Here is a 22817-nt window from a genome sequence, read left to right as displayed (position 1 = left end):
AGTGTAAACACATAGATTTCACTCCCCACGAGCGGTCCGTAGTTTGGGGTAGAAAAGATCTTTTTCTTTCGATAAGAGCGCATTTCTAGCGTAGGTTGGGAACCCGACACTCCCCGGTAACTGGCAGGGGGAGGCGGTTTGCGGGACGCTGCCGGGGGGGCGCTGAGCTTTGTGCCAACCTCTCCCAGCGTCCGGCCAGCCAGGAGAAAGCTGCGAATGCAGGAGGGGATGAAGGCGGAGAATGGGTGAGGAAGGAAGGGGCTGGGAAATGGGAAGAGGTCGTTCTGCCCCCGAAACTACATAATGGCTGGGAAGGACCGCCAAACAAGACTGGAACCAGTAGGAAGTTGTACGGTGTAAGTACATAGTTCCTCAGGAGTTCAGCGTTTTCCAGAGCTAAAGGTTTCAAATAAAGCTCTAAGTATAGAAATATGATTACTTATATGAATATGATTAAAGAGCCCAGTGGTCATAGTGAAAATGTAGAACTGGTAATGCCTATAAACCAACTCACCAGGAGGAAACAGGCATTTATTCTTTATTTGCACTCTTCCCCATGCACTAGGATATTTCCAAGATGATGACAATTTGTATATGTTTTCTCTGGAAAAAGGACGATTTATTTAGGATACCTCCAAGTTATCTTTTCTTTAAAATGTTAGCCGATAGAAGGAATTTTTAGGGAGATTTTCACAAATTCTTGAGGGCCTGCTGTATGCAAGACATACTGATGGCCTTGTTTTCACATCAGTGAATGAGAGATACAGTCCCTGTCCTTGAGGAGTTTACAGTGTAATAGATTATCTGCTTTAGGTGAAGTGGATCATCTGGTTTCATCTCCTCTCTTGCCAGATGAAGAAACAGGCCCATGGAAGCTTCCAGATTTTGTCAGATGGTAGATTCCAAGTCTCCAACTTCTACTGCTGCTTGGTGCTGTCTAACCGTCCCTTAATGGCACAGATTCACTGGACAGGTTGGTTATTCATTCCTGAAGTGTTTATTCAGCTTCTGCTAAGTACCAGGAAGAGGCTGGACATCAGCTGCCACCAGCAATAAGCATGAACATGTCTGTCCTCTCCTGTAGCTCCCACTTCACATTATCTCTTAAAACTTCTTAGAATATGAAGAAAGAGAACAAAGAACGGGATTAACTGTGTGCTTAAAAAAATGATAAAAAAATAAAGACGAGAGCCACTATTTAGATTGCCTTTTTCATCTGAAAGCATTCATTTACCATGTATTCATTCACAAAAGATAAGATTCCACTGTGTTTATGGCCCTGTGCTCCACTTTTCATCTTGGATTTTATATTATCTGAACTTTAATTCCTCAGAAATTGAATATAGTGTGGAGCAGAACAGACACAGCCCCTCATTCATTCAAAAGATATTTATCCACTTCCTATCACGTGCTAGGTGTTTGGAACATATCAGTGAACAAAAGAGATAAGAAAATCTTTATGAGGCTTACATTCTAGAATGGGGAGAAAAATACAATTTAATAAACCTAAATTCTATGGAAATAAGCAAATTCTATGGAGTACTAGAAGTATGTAAGTGTTGAGTTGGGGCTGGGGCTAGAGGAAGTAAGGGGGTTGTGAGTGCAAGGTTGAAATTCTATATAGGAGGTCAGGGGAGGCCTCACTGAGAAGATAAACTGAGCAGATTTGAAGAGGTGAGGGAGGTGATAAGGTACTTCTGGCAAGAGAAGGAGAAGTCAGAATTGAACACAAAGATCACAAATAGATAAGTAATTGTAAAAGATCAGCTTACAATTGATCTAAAGGGTGCTATAAGATATTCTAATTTAGTTCAGATTGTTTAAGAATGCCTTTTCAAAGGAGTGACATCTAAGAGGAAACCTAAAGGTTGAGTAGGCCAGAGCCAGGGGAAGAGGTTGGAGAGTTTGTGTTCAGATAGAGCGAAACCCCTAAAGGGAGAAGAGTTCAAATGGGTTTGGGAGAAAGTTCTAGAGATTGGTTTGGCTATATTTTGAGGTGTCTATAAAATATCCTAGTGGGAAAGCTAAATTTGCAAAAGAGCTCAAAGACTAGTTTGGACTGTAAATATAGATGTGATCATTGCATATGTACATATTTTCTGAAGCCAGAGTAGACAAAGAGAGTGCAGGACCACACCCTAAATACATTTCACCTTAAGAGACTGGGTAGATATTTGTCCACTATACCTTAATAAAGCCAAGAATAATAACATAAAGTAATAAAGTAAAATAAAAATAAATGAAGAGAAAAAAAGAAAGAGGTTGGGTAGAAAAGGAGGTTGTCTGGCAAGGAAGACTGAGAAGGAAGAGTTCCCCGTTGTGGCTCAGTGGAAACGAATCTGACTAGCATCCAGAGGACGCAGGTTTGATCCCCGGCCTTGCTCAGTGGGTTAAGGATCCGGTGTTGCCATGAGCTGTGGTGTAGGTCGCAGATGCGGCTCAGTGCAGCCCTAAGAAGCGAAAAGACTGAGAAGGAATCCCCAAGGAGAGAGTGTGGTGTCTGGAAAATCAATGAAGACAATGTCTCAAGGAGTGTTTAGTTTGGTCAAATGCTGTTGAGAAGTCAAACAAAATAAAGACAGAAAACTTTCCATTGACTGTTGCTAGTTACAGAACAGCATTCTGTATACTGAATACAGAAGTTACTAGATACAGAGTCTAGAGCCATTTTTTTCCTGTGTTGAAAGTGGAATCCAGATTTAGTGTGTTGAGTAAATGGGAGGTAAAGAAGATGGCAGCATAAATAGTCCCTTCTTTATGAAGTTTGACTGGGTCCAGAGAGTGTAGAGAGACAGGGCAGTAGATAGAAAGGGATGGTGTAGTGTTTTTTTGTTTGGGTTTGTGTTGTCTTGGATGCAAAATAGTAGAGCAAAGTTGGCTGCTCTGGAAATTAATCCAGTAGCAGGGAAAATGTTATAGCTATAAGAGAGAGAAGGAAAAGAGGCCCCTAAGAATGAAGGAGGGGATGGCGAGGGAGGGCACATTGCCAAGTTTAAAGCAGAGTCTACTTTCCTGTAACAGAGGAAGAAGAAGATGGCCAAGATTTACTGGTTGGAAGACGAGACAGCTCCCTTCTGATGCTTTCAATCTGCCTTTGAAATTCATCAGCTAAGGGTGAGGAAGAGATGGGAGAATTGGAGTTTGATTATGTCATAGAAGGTGAGGAATAATGATTGGGATGCAGGGGACTGAGACCTTTGGGGCCTAGTAAGATTTTCTTTTCTCTTCTCCTTTCTTTTCTTTTCTTTTTATTGTCTTTTTATGGCCACACCCATGGCATATGGAAGTTCCCAGGCTAGGGGTCAGATCTGAGCTGTAACCTACAACACAGCCACAGCAACTTGGCTGAGCCTCGTCTGCAGCCTATACCACAGCTCACGGCAACGCCAGATCCTTAACCCACTGAGCAAGGCCAGGGATTGAACCCTCATCCTCATGGATACTGGTCGGGTTCATTAACCACTGAGCCACAAAGGAAACTCCTGGGCCTTGTAAGATTTTAGAGCAATGATGAATGCCCATTTGAGATTGCTAAATTCCAGTGATGCCTAATCAGCATATCAAAGTTTTTCTCTCATATAAACTTTTAACTGAATAGCTGTATCTATTACAATCTTTGTTAAGGTTACCATCTATTCAGCTTCCCAACTTATACCCAATTTGTATTATACCTATACAGTCAATATGTGCAAAAAATATTTAGATTAAAATGGCTTTGCTTGTATAAAACTCCATTTTAGTTAATCCTCTATGATTTTGTACAGATATGGATAAACAGAATGAGGAAGGGAAGAGAACCTCTTGGAAGACATGTGAGCCTGTGCTAGGCTTGTGTTTCACCCTTCCAGCAAACCCATGGACCAGTATTATTATGCCCATTTTATAGAAATTGATGTTCAGCAAGGTTTGGAAAATGAAATTCAACTATTGTGTTGCCCATTGTCTGTTGAAGGCTATCTGATTTTAGGAATCTAATAAGATCTCAAATGGTCCTAATAGCAAGTGGGGTCCCATATTTTGTTTATAGTAGGAGCTTTATTAACTTTTTAAATTGGTACCATGTACTGAAACTTTAAACTTTGCTTTAGTGTTCTTTATTAACTCTCCAGTAGTACTCAGATTCTTTCACAGTTAGGAAACCTCAAAGTCACTGATTATCTGATCTGAAGATTCTAGGACTAACACACCTACAATAGGAATGAAGTTTCTGAAACTTTAGACCCCCTCCAGATACTTAGCTGATTACCACAAAAACCACTAAAAGCTTGAGTATATTTTTAATCACTGCTCTTCAGGCATATTGATTGGCTTAGCAAGAGTTTTTTATATTGGAAAAGATTACCAAAGAGTAAGATATATTGTAAATCAGAGAAAGATGAAAAAAAAGTGCAAGGAAAAACAAAACAAAAAAATTTTCTAAAGAAATTTTGAATCAAAGCTTATCTACATAGCATTTCCTAGAATTTGCAGTATTTAACCCTCCAAGGGACAGGCTGAAAACTTCCCATATCAGCTTTTGAAAGAGCTGAGTTGGGAGAGGGAGATAATTCCCTTCCCATCTTTGTTTCCAGAGGTAACAGGCAAGTAAATAAAGAAAAGCAATCAAAGATTACATTAAAAGAATCGGTTTCCTAGTCTTAGAGAGTTATCTAATTAATGGGTCAGCCAGAAGTGAGAGTGGAAAAAAGAAAGTTAACTTTTCAGCATGATAGCATAGGAAGCATGCAAAGGTTAATTTTCCATTGTTATTTTGAAGTCATAAATACTTTCTGGTATTAAAAAGTAGATTAAATCCCTGGCCAGAAGGAGATACTTGAACTATTCTATGGCTCTAGAAATTAAAGTATAAATATATTGAACATTTATCTTTATTCCAAATGGTAATGTAGTTTTTATTTTTTAAGAAAAAATATTTTATTTTAATTGATTTACAATATTCTGTCAATTTCTGCTATACAACAAAATGATCTAGTCATACATACACACTCTTCTTCTCACATTATCTTCCATCATGTTCTATCACAGTGATTGGATATAGTTCCCTGTGCTGTACAGCAGGACTTCATTGCTTATCCATTCTAAATGTAATAGTTTGCATCTATTAACCCCAAATTCCCAGTCCATTCCACTCCCTCCCCCTCCCCCTTAGCAACCACAAGTCTATTCTCTGCCTGTGAGTCTGTTTCTATTTTGGAGACAGGTTCATTTGTGCCATATTTTAGAATCCACATATAAACGCTATCATAGAGTATTTGTCTTTCTGTTTCTGACTTACTTCACTTAGTATGAGATTTGCTGGTTGCATCCATCCATGTTACTGCAAGTGGCATTATTTTGTTCTTTTTTGTGGCCAAGTAGTATTCCACTGTGAAATGTACCACATCTTCTTAATCTACTCCTCTGTTGATGGACATTTAGGTTTTCTCCGTGTCTTAGCTATTGTGAATAGTGCTGCAGTGAATTTAGGGGTGCATGTATCTTTTTTTTTTGTCTTTTTTTGCTATTTCTTGGGCTGCTCCCACGGCATATGGAGATTCCCAGGCTAGGGGTTGAATCGGAGCTGTAGCCACTGGCCTACGCCAGAGCCACAGCAACGCGGGATCCGAGCCATGTCTGCGACCTACGCCACAGCTCATGGCAACGCCGGATCGTTAACCCACTGAGCAAGGGCAGGGACCGAACCCGCAACCTCATGGTTCCTAGTTGGATTCGTTGACCACTGCGCCACGACGGGAACTCCCCTGCATGTATCTTTTTGAATAAAAGTTTTGTCAGGATATATGCCCAGGAGTGGGATTCGATTACTGAATTATATGGTAGTTCTATATTCAGTTTTCTGAGGAAACTTCATACTGTTTTCCATAGTGGTTGTATGATAATGTAGTTTTTTAAAAAAGATGTTGATCTTTGGAAATCACTTGTTGCAATCAATAAATGGACAAGTTTTTACTAAGCTTGCTAAACCAGACCTCAGTAAGACTCCCCAAGTCTGATAGGCTTTCTGATGGAATGATTGGGAAGGATGACATTTGTTTTCTCAACCCATGTTTATTAAGCACCTACTTTATACCAGGCACTGGGTGATTGTGCTTTGCCTGCGATAGCTTATTGAATCCCCACAGTAATTTGCTTTTTATTTTTATTTTATTTATTTATTTATTTATTTTGTCTTTTTGCCATTTCTTGGGCCGCTCCCGTGGCATATGGAGTTTCCCAGGCTAGGGGTCTAATCGGAGCTGTAGCTGCCAGCCTATGCCAGAGCCACAGCAACGTGGGATCCGAGCCGTGTCTGCGACCTACACCACAGCTCACGGCAACGCCAGATCCTTAACCCACTGAGCAAGGCCAGGGATCAAACCCGCAACCTCATGGTTCCTAGTCGGATTCGTTAACCACTGCGCCACGATGGGAACTCCGTAATTTGCTTTTTAGAGCCACCCATGTGGCATATGGAGGTTCCCAGGCTAGGGGTCGAATTGGAGCTGCAGTTGCCGACCTATGCCACAGCCACAGCCACAGCAACACAGGATCAGAGCTGCATCTTCAACCTACACCACAGCTCATGGCAACGCCAGATCCTTAACCCACTAAGCAAGGCCAGGGATCGAACCCACATCCTCATGGATACTAGTCAGATTTGTTACTGCTGAGCCACAGTGGGAGGAACCATTACTTCTTTTGTTTTCACAAATCAAGTCCTACAGAGGTTACATAACATGCTCAAGTTTTTGCTGCTTGTTAAGTGGTCTGGGCTGGGTTGGGTTCTGAATCCTGCTGTTGGTGGTTCCAAAGCTTGTTGCACTGTTTCCCTGGATACCATGCTGTCTTAGGGTAAGAATTTTATGGGGTATTTCCAGTTCTTCTGGAGGTTACAAAAATGCCCCAAAGACACTAAAAATTAACGAAAGGATATTCAGCTTTATCTATGCACTGTGAGAGAAGTATTTAGTGCCACATCTATAAAATGAGAATTAGCATTCAAACACACACACACACACACACACACTCTCTCTCTCTCTCTCTCTCAATCTCTCTCTCCCTCTCTCTCACTCTCTCTCTCCCTCTCTCTCTCAGAATCTGACAGATCAGCTTCTTGAACCTGGAAACATCTTTAGTAACTTTATCCAGGAACTAACTGCATTAGTTATCACAAATTAGATATTGGTTGTAACTCGATAACATGGTTAGGTTGCACCCGGACCTCACTTCTATCTTTTCTGGAGGCAAAGTGTGAGTCTTGCCAAGGGCAGAGTGAAGCCATTGAGGTGTCGGTAAAATAGGGTGTTGAACTAGAGAGAGGAAGTTATGTTTGGGAATGAAATCAAGATATGTGGCTGGGAGGTCAGAGCAGAGATGAGAAGGTGCAGACCTTTGCAGCACCACTGTAGGAAGGCTGTAAGCATTCCTGGGAAGAAAGAGAATCATAACAGAGAATGTAGGGGTGATAACAATCGGGCATTCTTCCATTAAGTCTGCAGTTGGAATGTGATTTACATTTCAGTTGTAGGTTTTAAAATTTAAAGCAGTTTCATACATGTTATTTCATTTAGTGCCCACAATAAATTGACATCAATTAAGTTAATTCCCAATTATAAGAGAGTTAAGTAATTTGCTTGAAGTCCTAACTCTAGGTTCTTGGAGCAGCCAGTATCTCGTGGTCAGCTGGAACAAGCAGGAACTTTCTTACCGCACCATCTTGCCTTGTTTAGCATTTTTTTTTCCCACTTCCATTCTACTTTGATAGTAAAAAGAGTCATGGCATGTTACTAATTGACATTGAGTTTTATTCTCATTGCTTCAAATACTGCCTCAGTGCTGGTGATGACACTAACATCATAATTTCCCATCCTAATTGCTAGCCCAAATTCCACATCTCTATTTTTCTGCTGCCTCCTTACTGATCTGAGCATTTCTGTATATTGGTTTCTCCCCTCTCCCTCAAACTCAGGTTATCATTTTCCCACCCAAACCAACATCACATTCCGAAAAGCTTTCTTGGAGACATTTTTGACTCATTCCTCTCCCTCACTTTCCAGGCTAAGAATAGAACTACATATAAGACCTCCTTAGGATTCAGTATGGCTAAACTCTCTACTACCACTTATTTATATATGTATGTATGTATGTATGTATGCATGTATGTATGTATGTCTTTTTGCCTTTTCTAGGGCCACTCCTGCGGCATACGGAGGTTCCCAGGCTATCGGTCTAATTGGAGCTGTAGCTGCTGGCCTACACCAGAGCCACAGCAACGTGGGATCCAAGCCTCAACTGCGACCTACACCACAGCTCATGGCAACACCATCTCCTTAACCCACTGAACGAGGCCAGGGATCAAACCGGCAACTTCATGGTTCCTAGTCGGATTCGTTAACCACTGAGCCACCAGGGGAACTCCTCTACTACCATTTAGAATTAAAAACTAAAATGAAAAATAAATGAAAAAACTAAAACAAAGCCTAAAGCTTTGGCTTGTTTGGTGAGCCCACAAACTTCTCTTTGCATCTCCACTGTCTTCTTTTTATATCTAAGACACATTTTTCCTTATGTTGCCTTTCCTCTCTCTCTCTCTCTTTTTTTTTTTTTGTCTTTTGTCTTTTCAGGGCTGCACCCACGGCATATGGAGTTTCCCAGACTAGGGGTTGAATCGGAGCCACCTCTGCGACCTACACCACAGCTCTAGGCAACACCGGATCCCTGAGCAAGGCCAGGGATCAAACCCGCAACCCCATGGTTCCTAGTTGGATTCATTTCCGCTGCGCCACGCCGGGAACTCCCTTTTCCTCTCTTTAAAATGACTGTTAGTTCGATTTTACGAAATATAAAAATAATTCAGTTGCAAGGAAAGTAATGGAATTCTCATTGTTTGATTTACTACAGCTCAGAACACCCCATGGATTATCTTTGTCAAGTTATGTTCATTTTTAAACTTTCAAACATCTCCGGTATTTTCCTAACCAGTGCTAAAACTGAAGTAGAGCTTTTTGATGTGTTCTGCCTGAGTTACCTCCTAGGTAGTTCCTCTCCTCTCCAGGCATTAAGGCCACAGATTTCTCCCCTGGAACTCCCTTCATCAAAACCTCACTTTCAGGAGTTCCCAATGTAGCGCAGCAGAAACGTATCCAACTAGGAACCATGAGGTTTCAGGTTTGATCCCTGGTCTCTCAATCAGGATCCAGCTTTGCCATGAGCTGTGGTGTAGGTCGCAGATGTGGCTCAGATCTAGCACTGGTGTGGCTGGGGTGTAGGCCGGCATCTGTAGCTCCCATTCGACCCCTAGCCTGGGAATCTCCATATGCTGTGGGTGTGGCCCTAAAAAGGCAAAAACAAAAAGCAGAAAACAAACCAAAAAAAACCAACCAAACAAAAAAAACCACCTTACTTTTGGTTACCTGGAGTCTAACCCTCCCTGGCTGACTCCCAAAATTTCTTTATAATCTGTCCCATAATCTCCAGGCAGAGGAGTGGTTTGGGTCACAGTGACATTTTATTAAACTCTTCCCTATAATTTTTTTTCATCCATTTCCTGGCAAAGAACTAGCAATATTACAAGTTTTAGCATAGCTCTATTAAATCTTCTTTTTTTTAAAAAAAAAAACAAAAAACTTTAAATTTATTGTCTTTTTTAGGGCCACACCTGTGGCATATGGAATTTCCCAGGCTAGAGGGTTGAATCGGAGCTGCAGCTGACAGACTACACCACAGCTACAGCAATGCCAGATCCTTAACCAATTTAGCAGGGCCAGGGATTGAACCCAAATCCTCATGGATACTATTCAGGCTTGTTACCACTGAGCCACGATGAGAACTCCTAAATATGCTTTTTTTTAAAAATTTTTCTGTCTTTTTGTTTTTTTAGGGCCGTACACACGGCATATGGAGATTCCCAGGCTAGGGGTCTAATCGGAGCTACAGCTGCCGGCCTACACCACAGTCACAGCAACGCCAGATCTGAGCTGCCTCTGCGATCTACATCAGGGCTCACAGCAACTCTGGATCCTTAACCCACTGAATGAGGCCAGGGATGGAACCCACAAACCTCATGGTTCCTAGTCAGATTCATTTCTGCTGTGCCACAATAGGAACTCCAAGATATGTCATAATTTAAAACAATTTAGGAAGCCAGTTCTCCACTAGCTTCTCTTCTTAGGGGTGAAAAAGGAGCAGGTTTAAAGGGCATGATGGACTAATCTCCCTTTTGGCCCAGGAGAGAGCCTTGATTTTGAAATTCTCATGTATTTTTCCAGTATGTTTGACTCAGTTGAAACCACACAACTAAGGTGGGAATTGAACTTAGCCAGAACTCAGATTGGGACCTGCAACCAGTGCCTTTTAATTAAAATCACACACTTGGTGTCAGGACTTAATGAAGCTTAGGTTCTTTATGTCTCAGCACAGAAAGAATTCAGTGAGAGACAACATGAGAGGTAATTGGATTTATTTAGAGAGATACACATTTCATAGACAAAACACATCTCAAAAGGCAGCTCTTGGAATGCCCATTGTAGCTCAGCGGTAATGAAGCTGACTAGTATCCATGGGGACGCAGGTTCAATCCCTGGCCTTGCTCAGTGGGTTAAGGATCTGGCATTGCCATGAACTGTGGTGTAGGTCACAGACTCAGCTCAGATCCTGCATTGCAATGCCTGTGGTATTGGCCGGCAGCTGTAGCTCTGACCAACCCCTAGCCTGGGAACTTCCATACGCACAGGTGCAGCCCTTAAAAGCAAAACAACAACAACAACAAAAAGGCAGTTCTCTGGCCCCAAATGTGGGGTAGTTAGTTTTTATGGACTGGGTTATTTCATAGGCTCATGAGTGGGAGAATCATTCCAATTATTTTGGAGAAGGGGTGGGGATTTCCAGGAATTGGTCCACCACCTACTTTTTTGCCTTTTATGGTTAGCCTAGGAACCGTCATTTCGCCTGTGGGCATGTCACTTAGCATGCTTTAGTGTTATAATGAGGCTTGAGGACCACAGGAAGCTGAATCTGCCGCCATCTTGGATCTAGCTGGTTCTGATCAGTTGTATCCTCCTCCATGGTTCCATCATTCTTTGAGGGTTGCGTCCTGCCAGCTTCCCTCCTGTTTCACAACCATAGCAAAAACTGCACCAGAAGAGGCAAAATGTTCCCTTAAGAGGAAGAGAAGAGAAAACAGCAATTGGTAAATCAGACATTTCTTTGTGGTTATGTAGATAAGACCAGGTTTTCCTTTTATTTTAACTTTTAAAATTTACTTTATTGAAGTAAAAGTTATTTACAATGTTTTGTTAATTTCTGCTGTACAGCAAAGTGATTCAGTTTTATATATATATTATTATTATTTTTCTTTTTTAGGGCTGCACCTGTGGCATATGAAAGTTCCCAGGCTAGGGGTTGAAATCATGAAATCAGAGCTACAGCTGCTAATCTACATCACAGCCACAGCAATGCTGGATCCTTTAACCCACTGAGCAGGGCCCAGGGTTAAACCCCCATCCTCATGGATACTAGTTGGGTTTGTTACCACTGAGCCACAATGGAAACTCCCTACATATTCTTTTTTATATTTATTTTCATTGTGGTTTATCTTGGGATATTGAATATAGTTCCCTGTGCTACACAGTAGAACCTTGTTTATCCATCCTGTATGTAATAATTTGCATCTGCTAATCCCAAACTGCCAATCCAGCCCCCCATCCTAGTTTTTCCTTCTTTTTTTTTTTGTATCTTCTAGGGCCCCACCTGCAGCATATCGAGGTTCCCAGGCTAGGCGTCCAGTTGAAGCTGTAGCTGTGGCCTAGGCCAGAGCGACAGCAACACGGGATCCAAGCTGTGTCTGTGACTTACACCACAGCTCATGGCAGTGCTGGATCCTTAACTCACTGAGGCCAGGGATCGAACCTGCAACCTCATGGTTCCTAGTCAGATTCGTTAACCACTGAGCCACAATGTGAACCCCCCAGTTTTTCCTTCTTGATGAAAATATTTTTTCATATCCTTACCATTTCATTTTCTCACACTAACACTTAATTTCCTTGGCCAGATCTCCCTGTCCCCCCCCCCATACTTTTTTTTTAACTCAATGAATTTTATTATATTTACAGTTGTACAGTGATCATCATAACCCAGTTTTATAGTATTTCCATCCCAAACCCCCAGCCCATCCCTCACACCCCCCCAACCAGATTTAGATTCCTCATATAAGCGATAGCATATGACATTGGTATCTCACTGTCTGACTACACTTAGCATGATAATTGCTAAGTCCATCCATGTTGCTGCAAATGCCATTATTTCTTTCCTTTTTATGGCTGAGTAATATTCCACTGTGTATATGGACCACATCTTCTTGATCCACTCCTCTGTCGATGGACATTTAGGTTGTTTCCATGTCTTGGCCTATTGCATATAGTGCTGCAATGAACATTGGACTATGTGTGTTTTGTCGAGTCATGGTTTTCTCTGGATAGATGCCCAGGAGTGGGATTGCTGGGTCAAATGGTAGTTCTATGTTTAGTTTTCTGAGGAATCTCCATACTGTTTTCCACAGTGGTTGCACCAATTTACAATCCCACCAACAGTGCAAGAGGGTTCCTTTTTCTCCACACCCTCTCCAGCACTTATTGTTTGTAGACTTTTTGATGATGGCCATTCTGGCTGGTGTAAGATGGTACCTCATGATGGTTTTGATTTGTATTTCTCTAATGACGAGTGATGTTGAACATCTTTTCATGTGTTTTTTGGCTATCTGTATGTCTTCTTTAGAGAATTGTCTGTTTAGATCTTCTGCCCATTTTTTGATGGGGTTGTTTGTTTTTTTGGATTTGAGCTACAGGAGGGGTTTATAATCTCTTGTCAGTTGCTTAATTTGCAAAGATTTTCCCCCATTCTGTGGGTTGTCTTTTCGTTTTGTTTAGGGTTTCCTTTGCTGTGCAGAAACTTTTAAGTTTAATTAGGTCCTATTTATTTCTTTATTTGTTTTTATTGTCATTATTCTAGGAGGTGAATCTGCTGTGGCCCGCTGTACTTTAAACATTCTAAGTACTTTCAGTGAATTTAAACTACATAGTGTACATTAATTGACTAAAACAGGTAGTAACTTTTCCTACATTTGTTTTATATTCTTTTCACTAGATGGCAAAAAATATCTACAACTTTTGACCTTACAAAATCCATGTTATTATAATGGTGGGGTTTTGTTTTGTTTTGTTTGCTTTTTAGGGCAGCACCTGCAGCATATGGAGGTTCCCAGGCTAGGGGTCCAATCGGAGCTACAGCTCCTGGCCTTCAACACAATCACAGCAACACAGGCTCTGAGACAAGTCTGTGACCTATGCCACAGCTCATGGCAACGCTGGATCCTTAACCCACTGAGCGAGGCCAGGGATCAAACCCGAAACCTCGTGGTTACTAGTTAGATTCGTTTCCGCTACACCACAATGAGAAATCCTAATCATGGTGTTTTGAGAGTATCCTATAATAATCAAAAAGAACTTTTATGTATTAGACATCATCACTACTTTTTTGAAAATAATTTGATTTTTACTTTATCCTCTTTTTACTGATATAGTAAAAAGATTCATTCAATTTAGTGGCAGAAAACAGTAAAAAAAATATATATATTTGACACCAGACAGGCCAACACCTAGTTATCTTTTGTCAATGTTTTTATATTTAGTTTCTTTTTAAGTCCTTAATGGGGCTTCAAGACTATTTCATAAAACATTAAAATGTTTATGTCACTCTATAAATATGTATAGGGTACATTATGTATTGTTTATATTTACATTATACGTATTATATGTCACATATAATAATAATGTATGCATGAAAGGGGTAAAATATGAAGTTGAGAACATTGATTTCTATTGTCATTGTATCAGCATGCATAGAAACAAACAACTGTCCTTTGAAATGATCACTTTATCAGAACACCCGTCAGATAAATGTTGATCTTCAGATCAGTTTGGGGAACAATCCTCTTTGAGTCAGACCTCAAAAGCCACATTAGAAACTTCATCTTAATACTTCATAATTGTACTTATTTGTAAAAAATTATATATATTTTGGCTGTGTCTGCAGCATGCGGAAGTTCCTGGGGACAGGAATCTATCCCATGCCACAGCAGTGTAGAGCCACAGCAGTGACAATGCCAGATCCTTAACTTGCTGAGCCACTGGGGAACTCCCATGATGAAAATTTTTATTACTATAAATTGTTTTACCCATTTTTATCACTCAGTTTAATAATACTAACACCTTTTAGGTACATTAAAAAGTATTCAGTTAACTTTCAAAATATAATTTTATTCACTGTGCTTTTTGGCTGTCTCTAAAATTAATACTTGTCCTTAGAGGGTGTAATCACTCTTGGCCTGAAGCAGCCATGGTACAGCGGGACTACCATATTTGAGGACAGGGGTTCAATTTCAGGTGCCAACACCTGGTAGCTCTGTTGTGACCTTACATAGTTGATTCAGGTTCTCTAAGCCCAAGTTTCCTTCTTTGTAAGATGAGGATAAAAATTCATATCTTAAGTATTGGTTAAGATAATATATTATTGTTGTTTTTGTTGTTTTAAGGTGTGGTTTGTAAGAAGTTTTCTGTTATGATTTGAATGAAAATAGGTACATGATAAGATGAATATTCTGAGATAATACATGTATTAGCCTGGGACCTAGCTCTTAGTAAGTCCTCAATAAAAGCTGGGATTCTTTTTCTTCTTGGAATAAGGGAGAATCAGAGAAAACCTCTGAATAGATTTGGAAGCAAAAGGGAAATATGCAAATATGTATCAGCAGAGCTCTCCTTTAAGTGAGGACTTGGAGTGAACCCATGTCTTCACTTCTCCCTTGGGGCAGAATTCCTGAAGGAATTCTGAGAGAAGCTGACCAGAGACCAGAGAAAGTGCTAGAGTGCAGCAGAATTGGTTGTTGTCTTTTTCTTTCAGCAAGCCAGCAACTATCATGATGGAGGTAGGATTATATTTCACAATTAATATTTATTTTAATGAGCATTTAGACTTTTTACATGATTAAGAAACTGCTATATCCCCTCATTTTGCTTTTTTTTTATAACTATCTTTTCTTAATCTGTGCATTTCCTCAAATATCCTACAAGCCAGAGCTGTTTAATATAAGTCAGTGTTTAAACCTCCTTCCTTGGACATTTCTTCTGAAGCTTACCTAGCAGAGGCAAGCAGAAAGATGTTGGAATAAACAGTACTTGGAAAAAGTTGCACTAGATTTTTTTTTAATCCCACCCTTCTCACAGAAACTCCATATAAAGTAATCAGATTTCTTCAGCTTCTTTCTCTCCTTCTCTCTCTCCTTTTTTTTTCCTGGGTGCTAATTAGAAATCTTGTTAGCAGCAATCTACTAATAATTTACTTCTGCCCTGGATTTCTTTTTTTAAAGTTTTTTTTTTTTTTTTTGTCTTTTTGCTATTTCTTTGGGCCACTCCCGTGGCATATGGAGGTTCCCAGGCTAGTGGTCGAATCGGAGCTCTAGCCACCGGCCTACGCCAGAGCCACAGCAATGTGGGATCCGAGCCGCGTCTGCAACCTACACCACAGCTCACGGCAACGCCGGATCATTAACCCACTGAGCAAGGGCAGGGACCGAACCTGCAACCTCATGGTTCCTAGTCGGGTTCGTTAACCACTGCGCCACGACGGGAACTCCCTAAAATTTTTTAAATTTCTTATTTTTTATTTTTTTTCCAAGTTAGGTTTTATTTATTTATTTTTAATTGTTATTTCCCCAGTACAGTTTTTTTTTCTACTATACAGCATGGTGACCCAGTTACACATACATTCTTTACACATACATTACTGCATACATTCGTTTTTCTCACATTATCATGCTCCATCATAAGTGACTAGACATAGTTCCCAGTGCTACATAGCAGGATCTCATTGCTAATCCATTCCAAAGGCAATAGTTTGCATCTCTTAACCCCAAGCTCCCAATCCACCCCATTCCCTCTCCCTCTCCCTCCCCCTTGGCAACCACAAGTCTACTCTCCAAGTCCATGATTTTCTTTTTTGTGAAAGGTTCATTTGTGCCATATATTAGATTCTAGATAAGTGATATATGGTATTTGTCTTTTTCTTTCTGAGAGTCTCTAGTTCCATCCATGTTGCTGCAAATGGCATTATTTTGTTCTTTTTAATGGCTGAGTAGTATTCCATTGTGTATATGTACCACATTTTCCTAATCCAGTCATCTGTCGGTGGACATTTGGGTTGTTTCCATGTCTTGGCTATTGTGAATAGTGCTGTAATGAAAATGTGGGTGCATATGTCTTTCTTAAGGAAAGTTTTGTCTGAACATATGCCCAAGAGTGGGATTGCTGGGTCATATGGTAGTTCTGTGTATAGATTTCTAAGGTACTTCCATACTCTTCTCCATGGTGGTTGTACCAATTTACATTCCCACCAACAGTGTAGGTTTCCCTTTTCTCCACACCCTCTTCAGCATTTGTTATTTGTGTACTTATTAATGATGGCCATTCTGACTGGTGCGAGGTGGTACCTCAGTAGTAGTTTTTTTTTTGTTTGTTTGTTTTTTGTCTTTTTTTTTGCTATTTCCTTGGGCTGCTCCCGTGGCATATGGAGGTTCCCGGGCTAGGGGTTGAATCAGAGCTGTAGCCACCGGCCTACGCCAGAGCCACAGCAACGCGGGATCCGAGCCGCGTCTGCAACCTACACCACAGCTCACGGCAACACCAGATCGTTAACCCACTGAGCAAGGGCAGGGACCGAACCCGCAACCTCATGGTTCCTAGTCGGGTTCGTTAACCACTGTGCCACAAGGGGAACTCCTTTTTTTTTTTTTTTTTTTTTTAGTAGTAGTTTTGATTTACATTTCTCTACTAATCAGTGATGTTGAGCATTTTTTCATGTGCCTGTTGCTCATCTGTATATCTTCTTTAGAGAAATCTCTTTTCAGGTCTTTTGCCGATTTTCAATTGGGTTGTTGGCTTTTTTGCTGTTGAGTTGTTTAAGTTGTTTGTATATTTTCGAGATTAAGCTCTTGTCAGTTGCATCATTTGAAACTATTTTCTCCCATTCTGTAAGTTGTCTTTTTGTTTTCTTTTTCGTTTCCTTTGCTGTGTAAAAGCTTGTCAGTTTGATTAGGTCCCACTGGTTTATTTTTTCTTTTATTTCTGTTTGCTTTTCTCTGTTGACCTGAGAAAACATTTGTAAGGCTGATGTCAGAGAATGTTTTGCCTATGTTCTTTTCCAGGAGTTTGATGGTGTCTTGTCTTATATTTAAGTCTTTCAGCCATTTTGAGTTTATTTTTGTGCATGGTGTGTTCTAGTTTCATTGTGCCCTGGATTTCTTTGGGCTCCATTTTGTTATCCATATGCAAATTGTATTTTTGCAGTTTTTTTTCCTCCATTTTAAAAAAAAGTATTAAAAAGAGATAATTTAGAACAATTACAACCCTCACAATGATTATCATCATCATCATGATTACAAAATGTGATTACACAGGAGGCACCATACATTCTGTCTGTTGTAGCAGTTAAAAGTTCTAGAATTGGGAGTTCCCTTCATGGCTCAGCAGTTAATAAACCTGACTAGGATCCATGAGGATGCAGGTTCTATCTCTGGCTTTGCTCACTGGGTTAAGGATTCGGCATTGCTGTGAACTGTAGGGTAGGTCACAGATGCGGCTTGGATCTGGCATTGCTGTGGCTGTGGTGTGGGCCGACAGCTGTAGCTCTGATTTGACCCCTAGCCTGGGTATTTCCATATGCGACAGGTGTGGCCCTAAAAAGCAGAAAACAAAACCAAACCAAAAAGCTCTAGAATAAGCTTACCTTTGGGTCCAGGCTCTGTGAGGTAAGCCTTGGTATCATTTCAGTGATGGGATAGATACCAAGGACTGGAAAAGTGAAGAGATTTTACTTAGATCACCTGGAAATAAGCAGGAAAAAGTGGCTCTCAAATGCTGGAAACTGAATTTAAAAGTTCCCCTTCTGTTACAGAGCAAGGACCTTAGAACTTCATGTGCAATTAGACTTCAAATTGTGTTCTTGCTATGCAGAGCCATCAGTATCATGTGATTCAGGGTTTATATCCAGCCCAGTGCATGGATACACCTACAGCATCATCTGGCAGTGGAGTCATTAGCCCTCTGGAGTCATTGGATTCTTTAAGGAAAAATTATGGACTTTTACTTCATGGCTACATAGAAGGACAGCTTTAAAATTTGGCTTTGCATATACAGTTGTCCCTTGGTATCTACCTGGGTTTGGATCCAGGGCCACCTAGGATACCAAAATCCCTGGATGCTTAGGTTCCATAGTTTTCTCTCCTGTATCCACAGATTCCTTATCTGGGCAGTTAGCCAGCTGCGGGTCCTAACAAAGTATGTGATCCCTGGTTGGTTAAATCCATGGATGGGGCCAGATACCCAGAGCCAGCTGTATATTCATTGAAAAAAACGGGTAAAAGTGGACCCACGCAGTTCAATATTTTACTCTTACAAATTTTTTTGGTGCTTCTGTATTAGTCTGACCTTTAAAAAAACTAGAGCTATTTACATAAGTATGAAAAATAGGGAAAAGAAATGAATGTGTAACAAAAGAAAGCTCTAGACTTTCAGACTTTGTAATCCTGCTATTTTATTATGTGACCAAGTAGTTCTGTATTAGGTGGGAGCTTTGTTAATAAAAATACTCTACGTTGCTAACTTCTATTTTCTCCATAAAAGATTTTTTTTTTTGTATTTTTAGGGCTGCACCCACGGCATATGAAGATTCCCAGGCTAGGGGTGGAATTGGAGCTGTAGCTACTGGCCTACACCACAGGCACAGAATGTGGGATCCGAGCCACATCTGTGACCTACACCACAGCTTACAGCAATGCTGGATCCTTAACCTACTGAGTGAGTCCTGGGATCAAACCTACATCCTCATGGGTACTAGTCAGATTTGTTTCCACTGAGCCACGACAGGATCTCCTACATAAAAGTTTTTAATGAGAAAAGATAAATGTGCTAATTTCCGTTTTTAAAAGTGGGCTAGGGGAATATAAATTCAGTGAAAAAAAATTTCCTTTTACTTTTTCATCTTTTCAAAATTCCTGTATATTCTGTTAGCAGGTTGTGATGTATCTTTCTGAGCTTTTTCTACTTCCCTCCCTCCCTTCCTCCCTCCCTCCCTCCCTCCCTTCCTTCCTTCCTTCCTTCCTTTCTTTCTAGGGCCGCACCCACTGCATATGGAAGTACCCAGGTTAGGGGTCGAATCTAAGCTGCAACTGCCAGCCTATACCACAGCCATAGCGATGCGGAATCCAAGCTGCATCTGTGACCTACACCACAGCTTGTGGAAACACTGGATTCTTTAACCCACTTAGCGAGGCCAGAGCTTGAACCCGCTTCCTCATGGACACTAGTTGAGTTCTTAATCTACTGAGCCACAATGGACACTGGTTGAGTTCTTAATCTACTGAGCCACTTCTTTATTCATTTTCATGCTCACACACCGATATGGACCTGAGTTTTACAAGTGAAATGAGGGAAACTATTCTCTGTGGTCTATCTGTTCTATGTTATTATTGTTATTTTTTTGTCTCTTGTCTTTTTAGGACTGCATCTGCGGCATATGGAGGTTCCCAGGCTAGGGGTCAAATTGGAGCTACAGCTGCCAGCCTACACCACAGCAACACCAGATCTGAGCCACATTTTCGACCTACACCAGAGCTCACAGCAACGCTGGATCCTTAACCCACTGAGTGAGACCAGGGATAGAACCTGAATCCTCATGGATCCTAGTCAGGTTCGTTAACCTCTGAGCCATGATGGGAATTCCCTGTTACTTCTTTTTAAAACTTTGTCTTATCTTGAAGAATTAACCCCAAGAGTACTTATAGAAAAACCTCATTCTTTTTAACAGTCATGTTGTTTCATAGTTGATGTAGAAATATTAAAATGTATTTACTCATTCTCCCTGCTTGTGAATGTTTTGGTTGTTTTAAACTTTTCTCTACAGAATTTTTGCCATGGCTCAGCAGAAATGAATTTGACTAGTAACCATGAGGATGCAGGTTTGATCCCTGGCCTTGATCAGTGGGTTAAAGATCTGGTGTTGCCGTGATCTGTGGTGTAGGTCCCAGATGCTGTGGCTGTGGTGTTGGCTGGCTGCTACAGCTCTGATTCAACTCCTTGCTTAGGAACCTCCATATGCCGCTAGTGCGGCCTTAAAAAGACAAAAAAAAAAAAAAGTCTCTACTATATCATTAATAGTCATGTATATATTTATCCACATCTATAAGTATTTTTGTAGAATGGATTGTCAGGATTAATATTGTTTCACCAAATGCTATGATTAGTCATTACGATCCTTAATGTATTAATGGATGTTGCTGAATTGATCTACAAAAATCTTTTAATTGTTTGTTTTTAGAGGAATAGTGATAAAAATTCCCATTTCTCTATTCTGTTGTCAAAACTACGTAATACCGATTATTAAATTTTTTCCTAATATGATGAGAAATTATTAGCTAGATCAGTCTCTTTTCATATTCTTTGATCATTTTTCTTTTGTTCATTTTATTCTTTTACCTTATTAGATTGTTTTTCTTTTTATTATTGATTTGAAGGCGCTTTTTAATATTTACATATTATAGCAATTAACCTCTTTCTGTTATATGTTGCAAATATTTTCTTCCAGCAGTCTGTAACTTTTTTTAACTTAGTGTATATAGTCTTTTGTTCTGCAGAAATGTTTAGTTTCTGTCAATTTTTTCCCTTAAGGCTTCTGTTTTTCTTTTTCTTTTTAAAATTTTATTTGGGAATGACTTTGCTGGTTTAATTGTACATGTATATTCTCCTGTACTTTCTTCATGTTCGTTATAATTTTAAAATGTTATAATTATTAATTGAGTTGGATTTTATTTTGAAGCATAGTATGAGGAAGGGATCTCACTTGATTTTTTTTTCCCTTCTTATGTTCTACCACAACTGATTTGAAATGTTGCCATTAAGATATACTACTGGAGTTCCTGTTGTGGCGCAATAGAAACAAATGACTAGTATCCATGAGGATGTGGTTCGATCCCTGGCTTTGTTCAGTGGGTCTGGGATCTGGCAGTTGCTGTGAGCTGTGGTGTAGGTTATAGACATGACTCGATCTTGTGCTGCTGTGGCTGTGGTGTAGTCTGGCGGTCACAGCTCTGATTTGACCCTTAGCCTGGAAATTTCCGCATGCTGTGGGTGCGGCCCTAAAAAAAAAAAAGGATACACTATGGGTTTTGTTAAAAACATGGGTCTGTTGCTGGATTCTCTCTTCTGTTTTACTTAACTATCTTTCTGTTTCTATACCAATGTAATTACTGTAACATTGTAAGAAATTTTGATATCTGATATGAAAAGTTATTCTTTCTTGCTCTTCTTTTTTAAAAAGGTAATTTTTTAGTCATTTACTTTTTCAGATGAAACTTAAGATCAGCCTTTTTTTTTTTTTTTTCCTTTTATTTTAGGGCCTCACTCTTGGCATATGGAGGTTCCCAGGCTGGGGGTCCAATCGGAGCTGTAGCTGCCGGCCTACACCACAGCCACAGCAACACCAGGTCTGAGCTGGGTCTGTGACCTACACAATCGCTCACAGCAACACTGGATCCTTAACACACTGAGCGAGGCCAGGGATCAAACCTGAGTCCTCATGGATGCTAGTCAGATTCTTTCTACTGCAACACACAGGAACTCTAAGATCAGCCTCTTAACTCCAGAAACATGAAACCCTTAAGCTCAATCAGGCAAACCTCCTGCCTCTTTTATGAGGCAGTCGTACCTGGAATAAGAGCAGCTGGGGGTCTGGTACCCAGACAAGAGCTGGAAGTGGCTCTCTCAGGGTCTTAGCTTTTCATTGAGGAATGGATACTTCTTTTGCTGACTCAGGTTTCTCTACTAAAGTACATTTGGAAGGGAGCTTTGCATTGTGTAACTTGCCTGGTTGGCAGTTTTGTTACTTTTCTAGCCAAGATGAAGCAAGGGGCTCATCAAACCAAATTTGAACCTTCAACTCCACTTGAAAAATCATGGTGGTTGGTGTAAGAATCAGCAAAGTCTTTGAAGTTCTCTGGCGTGCAAGGGAAATTATAATTTGCTTCTTAACTGAAATGTGAGTTTTCTTTTGAGTTGTTTGGTATCCTGGGCACAGAGTTCCCAGACTTCCATAACCATCATCTTGGGGTAATTTTTGTATTACAATTATACGTTATGTTTCATCTTTCTCTCACTAGGTGTATTTCATCCTTTATTTGAAAAATTAGGCCAAGAGAATACAGATTTAGTTTTGAGTAGGATAAATTTAAGTTACATAAAAATCAAGTGATTATTGAAAAAGAAGCATTTCATTACCCTTGTGCTCTGTTTTTATATCCAGTAGAGCATCAGCAGTGGAAGTTTTTGTAATCAAATATGATAGAAGATCACTAAAAAAAGCTAATTTTTTTAATATATATTACCAGTTAATAGAAACGGATAGCCGGTAAAACAGTCAACAAGTACTTATTAAATGCTTCTGAGTGTAAAGATTTTAAAGTACTGCTATCAGACTATATTGTGATGATGAAAGAACTAGAACCTGGAAGGGCTGGTATTCTCACTGCACCAGATTTGAGTATATAGTTATAGTGGATCATTCCTTCAGTGAGAGGCAGCTAACTGACCCCTCCCTCACAACCCCCACCTTGATCACTGGCCTCCCATACTAAAACATGGACTGCTTGTTATGGTCACAGAAAATAGAACCATGAAGCTTTGGTGAAGTTTTTTTATTCTTTTTTGCCTTTTTAGGGCTGTACCCACGACATATGA

The 22817-nt window shown here is 40.2% G+C and overlaps 1 long non-coding RNA gene across 4 annotated transcripts in view; it reads left to right on the top strand.

Annotated features, from left to right (window-relative positions):
- Positions 1 to 22817, top strand: part of LOC125117228 (uncharacterized) — a 191113-nt gene continuing 168296 nt past the window's right edge. For all 4 annotated transcript variants that reach the window (XR_007132548.1, XR_007132549.1, XR_007132550.1 and 1 more), the window contains exons 1-3: positions 1 to 356; positions 853 to 973; positions 3022 to 3159. This is a non-coding gene — a long non-coding RNA (uncharacterized LOC125117228). The remainder of the gene's footprint in view (positions 357 to 852; positions 974 to 3021; positions 3160 to 22817) is intronic.

Source organism: Phacochoerus africanus, chromosome 2 (genome assembly GCF_016906955.1).
Source record: "Phacochoerus africanus isolate WHEZ1 chromosome 2, ROS_Pafr_v1, whole genome shotgun sequence".
Lineage (NCBI taxonomy): Eukaryota > Metazoa > Chordata > Mammalia > Artiodactyla > Suidae > Phacochoerus > Phacochoerus africanus.
The sequence above is the reverse complement of the archived record's forward strand: the minus strand, read 5'-3'. Positions and strand labels throughout refer to the sequence as shown.